The sequence below is a fragment of the Pipistrellus kuhlii genome, unplaced genomic scaffold, assembly GCF_014108245.1.
Source record: "Pipistrellus kuhlii isolate mPipKuh1 unplaced genomic scaffold, mPipKuh1.p scaffold_m20_p_14, whole genome shotgun sequence".
In the NCBI taxonomy this organism is placed as follows: domain Eukaryota; kingdom Metazoa; phylum Chordata; class Mammalia; order Chiroptera; family Vespertilionidae; genus Pipistrellus; species Pipistrellus kuhlii.
Genome location: NW_023425449.1, coordinates 21,326,552 through 21,343,017, shown reverse-complemented (window position 1 = coordinate 21,343,017; position 16,466 = coordinate 21,326,552).

The following is a 16,466-nucleotide window of genomic DNA, read 5'->3' as shown; positions in this document are numbered from 1 at the left end:
CTTTTCTAAAAACATATATTTCAGTCTCAGACCATCCATGTATGTTCAGTGCATGTGCATAAGACATTATGAAGTTAGATATATGAGGATGAACAATTTCAGTGGACTGTACATTATTTTTCCTGATCTCTTTGGATAGACCCATCTCCTCCCAGACCAGCTCACAGTGATGTTCATCAGCTGCTAGGCTTGGCTTTTAAGAGTTTTGACAGATTGCACACTCTTCGAGCTCTCACTGAGACAGTAGGTATCCCTAATGCGAGACTCCAAGGACAGTTTAAGGCCCCTGTCTTCAAGGTGTTTAGGTTCCAGTAGTAGACTTAAAATGAATGCATGAATAGTAATAATAGAACTTGAATCTAAACTTTTGAGATACTTGAAGGCAGGCCATGAGGGGAGTAGAGACAGTTTGCCAACTTCTGCAATTACAGATACACTCTAAAATTTTCTAGTGGAGATTGGTAGTTGCACACATCCTGAAACTCCTGGGTCCTGCCTGTAATGCTATAGAAGAGCCCCCTGTTCTTGAGGTCCAGTGTCCAGAAAGTCTATCTGGGACTGAGAGAGTGAGGCTAGATTGATTCTATGACTCCTGAATGCTAATCTTTGCATATCAAATGAACACAATTCAGATAAAGGAGTGAGGTTTAATAAAGCTCATTCCTTTTACTTTGAGGACATATATGGCTACTATGGTTGCTTGGTGCTCAAAAGTCCTGTTTTGAAATAATGACAGTGGCAGTTGGTTGGTTGTTATGACTGTCATTTTAATGTTCCTACTTGGCAAGGTCAAAGTTGATAAGTCTTGAATTCCCCAGGTCTTGCAAGCACTGCCATCAGTCCTTTGTCAGCATAGCTATTGTCTTCTTGGAATGTGTCTTCTGCTCTTTCACCCTATGGGGGGAAGTCAAGGCGGTAGTCCTCTGCTCATTTTATGGTTGAGCAACCAGACTTGGAACCATGTGTTCTACATTTTCTATTAATGTATTACAGGCTGGTCCTGACATTTATTAAAAATCTGCTCCCCAGACCCCCTTGTGCTCAGTAATTACATGGATAGAGTTACTATATATGAGGTCACATGTTCCTTCCACCTTGCAAATATAGAGCCAAGTCCTTTCATGTGGGAGGGGAGACATCATCCTCTATGTGTTGTGGTTTTAATTAGCAATGGTAAATGTTTTCAACTGCAAAATAAAGATGTCTGTTTTCCTGGCGGAAGCTCCTAACATCTCTTGACTGTCTTGCTTTGAGGGGTCACTTCACACATCAGGTTTTGACTCTCATGTGGTTGTTTTCCATTCCTAGAGGAGCCAACCATTATCTGAGGATACCACTATTTGGTTTCCGTGCTTAGTCCAACAGTCGAGTTTCACAGATACTTTTCTATGAAATATGGAGTTTTCTATTAAATACAGATGTCCTTGTGCTGCCTCTTAGGTAATTGCCAGGTGATCTGAAACCTGAACAGAAGAGCTGGCTGCTTCTCACTTCTTTTCCCACTGATTCCTGCAGGGGTCCTGCTGAGGCATACCTCAGCACGTCTAGGAAAGGGGGAATGTGAATCTTACATAGAATACAAAAAGTGGTTTGGGAGCAATGGGACTCCTTATCTACCCAGTTGTCCTTTAGACCCTTTACATTGTTACTGCTTAGGCATTGGAGTCCAAGGCTGCCCTTGAACCTCATCTCGTATAAAAACTGTGTGAGTTGGGGTAAACTGTTTAACCTCTCCAGTAAACAAGAAAGCAGTGGGCATCTGTTGGCTCTGGATGAGGACTCTAGGCTGTGTTAAGAGCTTAGCATGGATTCTCTCAATTCTTCCAGTGTGGTAAACACAGCTTAAGTGCTCACCCACTAACGTTCATTCTCCCCGCCCTTGCTTATACAGTAAATCTCAATTTTGTGTGGATGAAAATGTGCCTCCTACATATTTTCAAGCTTCCTTATAGCTCAAGTGGCCACCTATGACAGAGATCTGGCTGTGGGGACATAGGGAGATATCTGGTGTTCTGCCTCAGCTTTCCTGATCAAGAGGACCCCTGTGGCTGATACCCTCTTCTGTTGTCTTTTTACCCGAAACACTGATGTGATATTAGGAACTGCCGCAGCCATCTTGTGCTCCTGAAGAAAACGCTGAAAGAATCACAGACACCAGCCCTGGCATCGTTGAAATGCTAAACCAATATCTGTGGATACATTTATCAGACTTGCCATTATATAGAAGAAAAAACCCTTAGTTTAAAGCCATTGAGGTCACTTGCAGTTGAATACCTTCCTGACTGCTACAGGAAATATTGTATTATCTCCAATCTTCAGATGAGGAAACTGAGAGTCAGCAATGTTAAGTAACTTGCCTGATTTACACAGCTAGCTATCGGTGGAACTGGAATTCGGACCCCACAAGGCTGACTTAGAGCCCGAGTTCTTAACCACTTATCTTGTGATTTTTGGAAAAATGCAGGAGGCAGCTGATCAATGATTCTCATTATTTTTTCTCTCTCTCTCTTTCTCTCTCTTCCTCTCTGAAATCAATTAAAATATATTTTAAAGAAGAAAAAGAGCTCCCGGTCTTGTCAGTTCCTCATCAGAGGATACGGTATTTTGCCAACAGACAGGCCAACAACCTTCCTGATCCCCTCCACCTTTAAATTACAGAGGGCAAGTCCCTAGTGAGTGCAGCCAAGTGCTTAGGTATTCTCCATCGAGCCCCCTTCCTAGGGTGGGGGCTCCGTCCCACGCATGGTAGTCTGAGAATAACGGGGCCCTGATCCCCCTCTTCCCAGCTGACTCAGAGGCTGAAGATTTCTGCCGGGAAAGGCAAGCTGAGAAGACCAGGGGCTACTATCCCTCCCCAGGTCTCTTATTTTGATGCTGAGATTCAGCCATTTGGAATCATTGGTGGCTTAGACTGCTATTGTACCTGACCTTGCTTTTCACCTCAAGGAGAGAAACTGCTGGAAGTTTACAACTGCAAACCATTTTTATGTAAACATGAACCAGAATTAAAAAAAAAAAATTCTTTGATACAATATAAAATTTATAATTATAAATCAAGCTTTAGATTAAAGCATATTCCAATGATTTGATCTTTGTTGCAATTGATTTAAAATTAAAGACATTGGTTTGCTGTTTAGCAGGTGGTTTTTCTTAGAAACCTTTCAGCACTTCCTCTTCTTGAGAATTTTATTCTTACTGAGTCAGCTGAACAGTAGTTGTACTTCCATTTATTATTTTAGTTTCGTGGTTTCCCTTTCCAAGGGGACTTCATTTATTTGACTGATATATCCTAAAGAAAATTGAAGAGTAATGTAGACCCTCTACCACGAGGTGGAGATAAAAAGTTGTGTGCATATATTTGCAAGATGAGGTTTAATATAATCATTACTATATACACAGCAATGCTGGAGATATGAAGATGTGAACGTGATTAAGATAGGACAGTCCCTTGTCCTCAAGGAAATTGTCATTTCAAGGGGCGGGTTGTCCTAGAAACAAGGAATTCTGATGCAATGTATTGAGTATTGTATTAGACAGAAGCCTGAGCGCTCTGTGACAAAGAGGAGGACACCACACAGGCAGCGTGGGCATGGAGCATGGCAGAGGATCTCAGTCAGGGAGAGCTTCTCAGAGGAGGCAGCCCAGACTTCAATAATGTGTGTTTGAGGCAGAAACATATGAACTTTGTGTGCTTTTTACATCCTAATTGATCTTTACTAAACAGTAAAGAGCATTTGAGAACAATTCTTAAAGAAAACATGCCAACAATGCACATTTTATTCAGGAATTTCAAATTCAATGGACAGATATCCAATGAAAACCAATGTAAGCGAAAGAGGGAATTTACTGAGACATCAGGCTCAGGCAGACTTGTATCAGAGAACTCCAGTGATGTCCCTGCTCTACTCTCTAGGGTTGCTTGTCTTTGTATGTTGGCCTCCTTTGCTCCTATTGCAAGTAGAATTTACTACCTGCAGCTGAGGTGTGATAAGGATGCCATAGCCCTGATGATATGGATGCCATAGTCCTGATGCACTAACTCTCAGTTTAGTAAGGAAGCTTTTTTCTTCTACCGTTTATATGGCCAGAGAAAACTTCTCAAAGGAATTTTTCTCTGGCCATCCTTGCCCATTCCGGGACTTGCTTGGGCCGTGTGCTCATCTTTGGACCACGCAATAGGCCAAGAGCATAGGGTATGATGATTTACCCAGCCCAAGTCACATTCCCACATCTTGTAGAGAAAGTACTGTGTAGACCACATCACTAGCACCACAAGTGATGATGTAAGTTGAGGAAGAGTTTTTTGTTGTTTTTTTCCTGATCTTTTAGGAAACATCTTTATTGTTGAAAGTATTACATATCCCTTTCTTTTCTTCCATTGACCCCTTCTAGCCTACCCCTGCCCTGCTCCAGGCCTCCACAATTGTCTGTGTCCATGGGTTATACATATATGCATACAAGTTCTTCAGTTGATCTTTTCCCAACCAACCCCCGCCCCCCCCCCCTACCTGCCTTGGGTTTCATTGCCAGAAGAAAAGGGCAGACTAAAACAATAGCTATGCAAGCAGAGAATGCCAGTGGTCCCTATCTTACCTATTTTTCTCTTTTTTTTTAAGCAACCCCCCCAGTGTCCACCGAGGACAAAGGCATATATATATTTCAGGCTCACTTGCAACCAGATGTGGCCATTTAACTAAATCTGGTAAATGAATTCATGTAGGATCGCTGTGTGACAGTTTCTGAAAATCTCTCTTTAAAAAGAGCTGTGATGCATCCTTTGCATCACTTTATTTCTTAGTTTTTTCCCCTCCCTTTCTTTTGAAAGTGAAGAGATGATGGCTGGCTTTGTACCTACCATATTGGACCAAGAAGCAAAGGCCACACCAGAGAGTCAAAGTCAAGCTGCCATACTTCCCTGGACTGCCTAGTTCCAAACTTTTCAGTGAAAGAGAAAGAAATACCTACCTTGCTAAAAGCACCATTTTTGACATACTCATCACAGTCCACTTCTGGGAAATTCACTACTTTCTCCTAGTAACTTTGCTTCTTCAAACCTTACTTATGTTTGAATACATAGTGGAATGTATTTATTCATTTAGTCAACAAATATTTATTGAGACTTAATCATGTGCCAGTTCTAGGCACTGGGTCTGCAAAAGTGAACTCACTTGTTCAATAGTCAAAGCTTACATTTCAGTGGGACAAGAATAAATAAGAGATGTACAATTTATAAAGGGTGTTGCATGCATGGTTCAGGAGATACAGAGGATATGGAATTGTTAGTATAATTTTATATGGGGTGATAGAAGATTCCTTCTTTCTTTGATGAAATATTTGAACAGGGATATGAATGAATGGAAGCTGTGATGGTTAATTTTATGTCAGCTGGGCTGGGCCACAGAATGCCCAGATGTTTGGTTAACTATTATATATGTGTCTGTGAGGGTATTTCTGGAAGGGATTCACATTTGAATCAGTAGACTTGAGTAGAGCTGATTGCCTGCCCCAGTGTGGGCGGACTCCATTCAATTCACTGAAGGCCTGAATCGAACAAAAGCCTGAGTAAGAAAACAATTCTCTCTCTGCCTGGCTTTCTTTTAGTGGGAATCTCGGGTTTCTCTCAGCTCTGGACTTGGCCTGGAACTGATGCCATCAGCTCTCCTGAGTCTCCGGCTTGTCCGCTGTGGATCCTGGACTTCTCAGCCTCCATAATCATGTGAGCCAATTCCTTAGAAGAGTAACTCTCTTTTGGGCATGGAAAGGCAAGCAGTGGTTCTCAAATTGTTTGGTCTTAGGTCCTCTTAGCACTCTTAAAAATTATTGAGGATCCCTAAGAGCCTTAGTTATAAGGATTCTATTGATATTTGCCACATTAGAAGTTATAAATTGAAAAAAAATTAAAATATTTGATTCATTAAAAAATATAAACACATTGCATATTAATAAAAGTAATATTTTTATGAAAAATAGCTATATTTTCTAAAATAAAACAAATTTAATGAGAAGGGTAACATTATTTTGCATTTTTATAAATCTCTTCAATGTCTGGCTTGCTAGATAGAGGTCAGCTGGATTCTCATAGCTGCTTCTGCAACCAATCCATTATAGTATGTTTTGGTTTTAGTATATGGGGGAAAAAATGTGGCCTCACTCAGATGCATGGTTGAAAAATGGAAGAATGTTTTAATAGCCTTTTCAGACATTTGCAGTTATTCTTCTTTGATATTACATCAAAACTCACCAACTGGGAGTTTTTTAAAGGGTAGTTGCAATGTGGAATCAGAAACTATATCAATAAAGTATTCTCTGTACTCTCATGAGAAAATGGGCATGAAAACATTAGAATATTAGCATAATTAGAATATTAGAATAAAATTAATTTTGATCTTTAGACTCCTGAAAGCATGTCAGAGACCACACTTTGAGAACCATTGCTTTCGAATAAGTGAGGAAAGAATGGATGAGGAAGTGCATGTAGGAACTTTCAGGTTGTGATGAAGACTTGGAAATTTATTCTGAGTAAAATGAGAAGACATTGCTGGATTTTGAGTGGAGAAATGAATTGGTCTAACATTTGAAAGGTATACTCTCTATATATATGGACTATGGAGGATGGAGGTGAAGGAAACAGGTCATCCAGGAGGCGGTTGCAATAATACAGATGTAGATGATGGCAGCTTGGACCACAGAAGGCATGAGGGAGGTGGTCTGGTTTGCCAGATGAACAGTCAGACTGACCTGTGTGTCCTAGGACCACTGTTGCTAGATGTATGATCTTGGACATAATAACTCTGTAAGTCTCCATGTCTTCATGTACACATCCATCCACAGGAAGCACTTGGCTAAGGGCCTGGTGTATTTAGTGCTTAACATTTAGTGCATTCAGTGTTTGTGTTGCTAATGGATAGGGTCACTCACAACGTTTGGTGCAAAGCTGGAAGACTCCCCATCATCCTGAGGGTGTCTTCCACTGGACCTCTGGACCGTGTGTGTGTGTGTGTGTGTGTGTGTGTGTACACTGCTTCTAAGACATAAAGAAGAAGAGAAAAAGGGGAGACCTGAGCAAGGAGATGATTTGAATGAAGGGATGGTTTGTGGCAGGCACATGCTTCCCTTTAGCCTGATGTTGTTTCTCAGGAACATCTGTTTTGCTTTAAGCATGGGGTCCCCTTAGGGAATGTTTTTAAAAGAGATTGACTTTTTCCTCGGGTCCCCCCACCCTGCTATGTGGTTTGGTGGAGGCCAGTGGCTTTCGGAGACTGTGCACAGGCAGCTCTGCCTCCTGGGAGCACCAATTTAGCAAGAATGATCATGGACCACTGAACAGTTGTCAGGAGGGAACAATTTCCCAACAATTTAAATCTAGAACAGATTTGAATTAATGCCATGGGATTAAAAAGCCCTCCTGGCTCCAGTTGAACAGAGAATGATGTTTGCAAATGCAGTTTTAAGCATGTTGCTCAGAAGGGTATTATGTTATAGTTTACCTTCCTCTAGAGTGTTAAACATTTTATGATTATCTGTTGGGTCCAGTATGGTTTGGATTAAATGATGCTGACAATTCGGGGAGAAACATGGTCTCTGATATATCCACAAAGTATAGGCTTTCAGTACCTAAAGGTCATGCTTTTATTTTATTTTTTTTATTGATTTCAGAGAAGAAGGGAAAGGGAGAGACAGAAATGTGAATGATGAGAAAGAATCACTGATGGGCTGCCTCCTGTACACCCCACTGAGGATCTAGTCCACAACCCAGGCATGTAACTTAACCAGGAATCAAACCATGACCTCCTGGTTCATAGGTTGATGCTTAACCACTGATCCACACCAGCCAGGCAATCATGCTTTTATAGAGTGTCCACTCTATCATTTCAGGACCTTGATACTTAAAAATCAATCACATATAATGAAATAATGTTTGATGTGCTTAAGGTAGAAGGCAGGATGGTGTGTAATGGTAAGAAGATGGATGATGAAGTCAGAAGGACACATTTCAGTCCTCTGCTTCCCAGATGTGTGACTTCAGCAAGTCACTAAAACCGCTGGAACCTCTCTTTCTCCATCTGTTAAATGGGTGTAGTAAACATGTTCTACTCAGGGCAGGTAGGAAATTTAAACTGCACAGTGGGTGTTGAATACTTAGCTCAGAGTCTTGAAATTAGCAGATGTTCTGAACACCAGATCACCATCCTCTGCTCTCTTAATGGTCTTGGGCAAAAGGAATGAATCACATTTGTCCAGCCCAAATCATTAAGACACTTGTTAGAAATCTTCAGTTCAAAACGAGGCATCTTGGGTAGCTTTCCCATCACATGGCAAGTGCTGGGAGGCAAATCCTGCAGAGAACTCAGGGTATTGCCTTTTTCACTCTCCATGGCTTTCCTGTGATTGGTGATATTCTGCACCGGGAAAAAGCAAAATAGAAAACAATAGCAAAGGAAATCAATAACCAGTGACGCCAAACAAGTCAAGCCTGAGTCACAAGTTTAGTAGGTAGAACATGGGATAGGAGACAGCCTCAGCGTGGGCTAAGTCTCCTGAGAGACTCTGAGAGTTAAGAAAGGGAAGTTTGAGATTCCTGGACAGATAGGAAGACAGGCCAAAGGGCCGGGCACAGTAGCTCCCTCAGGGTTCCCGGGACCCAGACTGCTTGGGAGGATCACAGCGCCTGGCTCCAGTGAGAGACCACATGTGGGCCCTGTGTTCACCTGTTCTGCTTGATGGGACTGCACCCACAGGACTTATGTCCAGGTGTCACCCTAGCTACTGAGCTCAGCTCCCAATTGTCTCCCTTCTCCTCCTGCTGAAATGCTCAGGGTTGCCATGGGCGACCACCTTTCCTTTACATGAAAGTGTTTTTTTTTAATTGATTTCAGAGAGGAAGGAAGAAGAACAGAAAAATAGAAACATCAATAATGAGAGAGAATCATTAATTGGCAGCTTCCTGCACTCCCCACACGGGATAGAGCCCGAAATGTAGACATATGTCCTGACTGGGTATTAAACCATGACAATCTGGTTCATAGGTTGATGTTCAACCACTGAGCCACACAAACTAGGCTTAATTACCTCTTTAAAGGCCCTAACTTCAACATATGAATTTTGAGGAGACACAAATCATCCTATAGCATGAGACTTCACACCTTTATCCTCAATTCAGGAAGGGGAGAGGCTTTAGGGCGTTTCTTTTATTAAAGTTTACCTTTGATAGGTAAATAAACATATGATCTTCTGGCAAATTGAAAACCAGCCTGGAAAAGGCAAAGCATTACAATTTTCCATTCACTCAGGATTTCATTGTTTGATGACGATGGTGATTTTCCCATTTTTGGCACTAATCTCTGTTAACCATCCCTGACTGTTTTGTTTATTGAGTCCTTAGTTACAGCCTGGAGTTGACGTAGAATGTCTTCCTCTGGAAATGTGTACACGTTGTACAAGCTCTAAAAGGAAAAAACATGATGCATGTGCTGGCTTGAGCTGAGCTTTAGTATAAAGAAGGATTGCAAGGGTGTCAAAGAGGGGACAGATGATGTTGAGCAAGTTTATTCCAAAGGACAGAGATGAATTATTTAGATGTGAACAAGAAAAAAAATTTTTTGACTTGGCATCAAAGGGAATAACATGATATTTAGATTGTTGGATATGCTATCAACAAGAATCTCTATGCTTTTTAAAGATACCTCTGTTACCATAGAAAACATTTTCATTTATGATCTTAATTATGACCTGTAAGAGCTTATGTGAAATAATGAAAGAGAATGCAAAATTCCATCTCTGAGCCAATATTATTATAACTTTTTTTTCTTTTAACTATCCTTATTCTGTGCATGGAACACTAGAATGGGGCTATTTTGTTTTGTTTTTTCCTTTTTAAAGTTTTATTTTTGTTTATTATTATTATTATTATTATTATTACTATTATTGTTATTGTTATTTGTTAATCCTTCACCTGAGGATATTTTTTCATCAATATCCTTTATTGATGGAAGGATATTTATTTTTAGAAAGAAACATTGATGTGAGAGAAACACATTGATTGGTTGCCTCCTGCACATGCCCTGAACAGGGCATGGCCAAGGACAAGCCTACAACCAAGGTACATGCCCTTAACTAGAACCAAACCTGGGACCCTTTGGTCTGCAGGCCAATGTTCTATCCACTGAACCAAACTGGCTAGGGCTAGATTGAGGCTGTTTAGAATAGTACAACCTATAGATTTAAAATCTAGTAATGTTATTAACTTGATTTGTTTTCATTAAGAAAAAATAATTTTGCATAAAGCATACATAGCATAGTTGAGTTCTATGAGATAGTATAAGGCATCTATTTCAACTCCCTTATCAGGTGAAGAACTTGAGGTTAGCCGATGTATATAGCTCTTGTGGTCATCAACACAAATGAATTCAACATTTTCTATTTAGGGCTTATTCTAAACTTAGATTCACAGAGCATTTGTGCTAAATAGGACCTTAGAGGATGATGAGTCCAACTCTCTTGTTATACTAAAGTAATTAGTTATTAATTTATTGTTATTATTATTATTAATTAAGGACTTTGAAACTCACAAATGTGAGACAGTCTGCTGAGGTCACAGGAACTGGAACCCTTCACAGAACTAAGAGAAGGGAACTAAAAATATATCTATCATGTTAATAGATTTAAATGGGTTAAAATGACCTGTTAAAAGACACAACGAATGAATAATAAAATAAAAGCCACATCTGATACCTTATAACAAAATAAACTCATGATTGATTGAAAATATAAACAAAATAGGAAGTCATAAAAGTATGAGAGAAAGCATGGGTTCATTTAAAAATAACATTGGAGTGGAAGAGACATCTCTAACAACTGGCCAGGTCCCAGAAGTCATAAATGAAATCATGGTTGACTCACCTATTTTCTTAATATATAAAGAGCTCTTATAAATGAGCAAGGAAAAGACCGAAAACTAATAGAAAAATTGGCAAGGAAAAGAAAAAAGCTTTTCTCAGAGAAAGGAGTACAAATGGTTTATTAACAGTCACTTTTCTTCACTTAGTTATAGGAATGTAAGTCAAGATAAGGGAATTTTAAAAGCTTAACTTATATTGGCCAAGATTTTGTAGTTTGATAACAGAGTAATGTCAAGGGTATATGGAAGTAGATACAGTCATACGCTGGTGCTGGGAGTATATAGGCACTTTTTTTTTTAATGGGCAAGTTGAAAATAGCTCTCGGATTTTAAAAGCACATATCCTTTGACTCAGCAATTCTGCTTTTAGTCTTTCTTTTTCTATAGGAATATTCTCACATATTTGCAAAGATGTGACTCCAAGGATGGAGTGAAACCTTGTTTGTAATAATAAATAATTGGGAATGATTTAAATATGTATCATCTAAGAATTAAGAATTTAAAGGATGATATGACAATCTAAAGTGTGGTATGCATATACTATTTAAAACACTGAGGTGACTTTATATTGGCTGAAGTGGAAAGATCTCTGAGATGCATTGTAAAGCAAGAAAGAAGCACTTACACTTGAGTGTATAAATATTCATTTACAGGAAGATTTATAAGAGGACTCATATGTAAGATTTCTGGAGGAAAAGGGAATAAAGGTTTACTACTGAGGAGTAGACCCAGTAGTTTGGGATAAAGAAAGGGATTCATGCTTTTGTACTGTTTGGATATTTTTGTATTAATGTGTGGTTTTCATAATAAGAATAGAAAACATTAAAACAAAATACAGATGGTCCCCAACTTAAAATTTTTCTTTTACTTTATGATGGTGTAAAAGGGATAGAAACTAGAAAGTTCCAAATTTGAAACCAAATCCAGTAGAAACTGTACTTTAAATTTTGAATTTTCATCTTTTCCCAAGCTAGCCATAGGCTGATACTCTATCATAACGCTGGGTAGAGCCCCAGCTCCCAGCTAACCACAAGACCTTGAGGGTAAACCACCGCTGTCTACAGTGCCCCATGTTGCCAACATTTTTTAGGGATTGTGTCCTGAGCAAGTTTAAGTAGGTTAGATATATTAAATGCACTTTCAACTTAGGATATTTTCAACTTAAACTGTGGGTTTATTAGACATAACCTCATCAAAGGACTAAGAGTATTTGTACAATAAAATACAAAAGAGGAACTTTCAAATTGCTTTAATGAACCTATAATTTATAGGATTAAATCCAGAGCTCTGCCTCGCATGGCAAACTCTTGGGAAACTAGCCCAGTTGCCCTGGCCAGCTATCTCCTAGCGTTTCTCTCATTTACCTTTCCTCTAGCCATGTCTAACCAATTATAGTTTCTTGAGTACATCGTGGCCTCAGTGTCTTTATTCATTTACCCCTTTTACATGAAATATCCCTGATTCCCTTCGAGAAAATGTTATGTGGTCATTAAGGGCCAGTTCAAATGGTGTCTCATCTATGAGATCTGACATGACTGTTCTGGGCAGAATTAGCTCTTCCATCCTTGCTCTTGTAGCACTGTAATCTGAGAGAGGCCAGATTTGTTGTGATCTCATCTACCCAGTGACAGGAGGGTGAGGTGACTCTATCTGAGCCCTTCACAGAGCACCCTGATCTGGTCTCCAGTTGTGGGTGAATCAGACCCATTTCCTTGGAACTCCTGAGAGTGGGGATTGTGTACAGTGACAGTTTGGGCTCCACACTTGCTCAGGCATGTCATCCTACAGAAGGAAAGGGGCAAGAAGGGCCCATGCATGTCTGCTAACATCACACTCATGTATATGTTACCTCATTTGGTCTTTACTCTTCAAAGTAGGTCTTATCATTCTTGTTTTGTAAATGAAGACATCTGAGGCTTCAAGAGGTGAAATAAATTACTCAAAGGAAGTGGTGGAGTTTGGTTTCAAATTTGGGTCTTTCTGGCACTAAGTCCTGTGCCTATTCCATTCTGAAATCTGTATTCTGGGAAGGGAAAGAGGGAGGGGAGGTTCTGAGTGAAACAACAGTGTTCTCACTTGAGAGGATCATTCCCAAACTCTCTTCTTTTGGGATGTGGAATTGGACATGGACTGGGTTAAGGGTGGGAGCATGAAGGATTGGGAAGATGGGGAAAGTTGGGTGGGGCAAACTTTCCTCTGCATGGCATTGACTTACTAACTCTCAGTCTGCGGAAGTCCTGGATTTGCAGATGTTCTCCTGACCCAGGTCCTGTCCTTCCAAAGGCCAGCTGGAGTGATTCTGTTTTCTGAAATTACAGAGGGAGGAGGAAGATTAATCCTTGGCAAACTTTGGGGCAGGAAATGTGAAACACGTGCCTGCCTGGGGTCCCTTCAAATGTTTCTAATCAATGAACCAGATTGCACTTGAATCTTTTATGGCTTCTCTGAAATTTATAGTGAAATTGAAAGCCAACTGTAGCCCTGAACCAATTTGTGGTTGCTTTAATAACTAGCCCCTTTCCTGACTTCTTCCACCGCGTAGTGAAAACTATTATTGCAGTAAAATTACTTAGTCATACTTTCCAATGGGTTGAAATTTTTTAGCTGGTCATATGGATAAATCGTATGTGAATACTAGAGAAGTATGTTTGTATGGGTCTTTGCATGGAATTTGACAGAAGACACAGTTGAAATTGGATATTGAAAATTCTATAGGTAAGATGTACCTGTAGAATTCAGTTCAGTTCAAGAAACACTTTGAGCACCTACTACAGGGATGCCAGAAACTGGGCATACAGAGATGGTCTCTGCCTTTATTTCTTAAAGTCTATAACTTAAACTGGACATGTCTTAAAGTGAACTTACTATCTTTACAATCCTGAGATCATATGATGGCACCATCAGTAACCAGTTGCTGATGCCAGAAACCTTGAAATCATCCCTGATTTCTTCTCCCTCCTTTATAACCATGCTTAATCAAATGCACCACTAGTCTTTGGGACCATTATTAAGTCAAGTAAGGATGACTTGGACACAAGCACTGGGATACTACAGCAGTAGGTCTGATAACCTATATGGCTACTAAGTTACTAGTGGGCGGGAAGGGCATACAGCTGGACAAAGAAATACATCATATCCCAAGTGGGATGGAGCAGAACTGCACAAAATTTCATCACCCTACAAAGAATGGTACATAATTTAAATCTTATGAGTTATTTTTGGATTTTTTAATTTAATATTTTTGGACTATAGTTGATGATAGATAATTCAAACTGTGGAAAGTGAAATACAGCTAAGGGGGGATGACTTTACAGGTCAGTATGTAATAAGTTTGTGGAGCTCTTTTAGTCAAAATGTGATGTTCATTGGATACATAAGTTCAAGTTTTCTTTTTTAAACATATTCATGTGTCCATCCATTTAGTCATTTATTTCTTTAATCAATAGACATTTATTGAATACATTTTGAGGTTTCAAAGAACCATGGTATAGTCCTTGCTTTCAAAAAAGGACAGAGAATTGGGCAGTTATAAAACTGTAAAATAAGCACTCAGTTATGAAAAACATACGGTGCTTTGAGAACCCATATTAGGAGCACCTAACCCAGTCTAAGAGGGCCAGAGAAGATGACACTTAAGTGGATAGCATGGATAGCAGCAAGAAGAATGTTAGTTGCCCAGGGGAAAGGAGGAATGAAAAGAAGTTCAAGTGGAGGAGAACATGGGCCAAGCATCGGGAGTAGAACAGAGGGAGAATTTTGAGATGCCAATGCAGTGGGAATGTAATGCTTAGGTTAGGATGGAAGCAGGTATAGGGGGATTAGATGTGAGCCTACAGCAGGAAGTGATAGGCCCTCCAGGATATACCTGTAGCCTTTTTGGGGTCTGAAGCAGAAATGGACCCATGCTGGGTTTCATGGCTAGCCATGTGGAACATGGACTGGTTCCAGCTCATGCATCTCCTTAGCTGTGGACCTTTGTCTTCACCAAGTTATTGCTAAACTATTTGAAGGAGTTAATGCTTTATTTTCTGAACAATCAGGAAATCCTGCAGGATATTAAGCAGACTGAGTGGATGGCCAGGTTAGCATTTTTGGACAATCTCTGTGGTTGAAGCATGGAAGATATATTAGAAGACTTCAAATTGGAGTAGAGAAGGATGGTTGGGTGACTCTCAGTGATCCAGATGAGAGATGATGTTGGCCCGATCTATGGCATTTGTTGACATTAGTGCCATTATGAATAATTAAGAGAAACTCAGCAGTAGCTAGGCAGGAATCATAGTCTTGCTCTTTCTTATCAAAAGTCTGCCTTTGTGAGAGACACAGAACATTGAGGCTTGCTGGACTGTGGTTTTGACTCAATGAGAAAACTGTGAGTTTTTTAAACACACACACACACACACACACACACACACATATAAATATATATATATATGTATATATATATATTTGCATTAATTTCATATAGAGGAAGACAGATAGAGAGATAGAAACATTAATGATGAGAGAGAAACATTGAAAGGCTACCTCCTGCAACCTGGTATGTGCCCTGACAGGGAATTGAGCCTCGATCTCCTGGTACATGGGTTGATATTCAACCACTGAGCCACACTAGCTGAGTGAAACTGGTTCTTTTTTAAAAAACACATACATTGAGGTATAATTTATATTTTAAAAAGCCACACACATCTGATGTATCTAATTTGATGAAGTGGACACATGTATATACTAGTCAATGTAACAAATATCCATCACCTTCAAAAAGTTTTTAATAATAGATATTCAACAAAGGACTAAGGACAAAAATAGAACAAGATTTTTTTGTGCCCCAACCTGGCCCAAATAAGTGTCCCATAAATCCTTTTGTTGTATCATAACGTCACCTGAGCCTGATGGGAACATCGATATTTGTGACAACTCGTTCTGTTTTTCCTCCCACTGGAAATGTTCTCACAAGGCAATTGAAGAATCTCATTCATTACCCCAAGAAGCAACTCAAGCTTTCCATGGTTGTGCAATTGCACCAAGTTAATTTTTTACAGGCCCTTGCTTGACCTAGCGTGGGCAAGATGTAAGCCAGCGCATGGGGATGTAATTAGTACAGTCAGACAACAGTGGAATAGCCACATTGCAGATTTGGGTTGGTCTGTATTTATATCTTCAATCACCAACTGAAGGGCTAGTGCTTGAGCTGGAAAACCATTAATGAACAATTTTCTCTAGTTTCCTAACCATGTTAAAAAAAAAAAAGTCTTTTATTATATTTCATCCAGGCCTTGGGGAACTTGATAAGAAATCTTCTCTGGGCCTCATTTCCTCTCTCAAAATTCATTTCAGACATAAAAATCCCATGCTTCTGAAGTGTCAGCACACAGTAGGTTCTCAACATATATCTGTAAAATTGGAGCAATGAAAATTGTGTGCTAGCCCAGGGCTATTAATGGGAGACACAGAAATAAATGAAGAAGGCCCTTATGTTTGACTTGTTCACAGCTCAGCAGAGGAGCTGGTCATATATACAGGTGACAACTGGACACTGTCTTACAGACATGTATAAGGAACTGTGGGA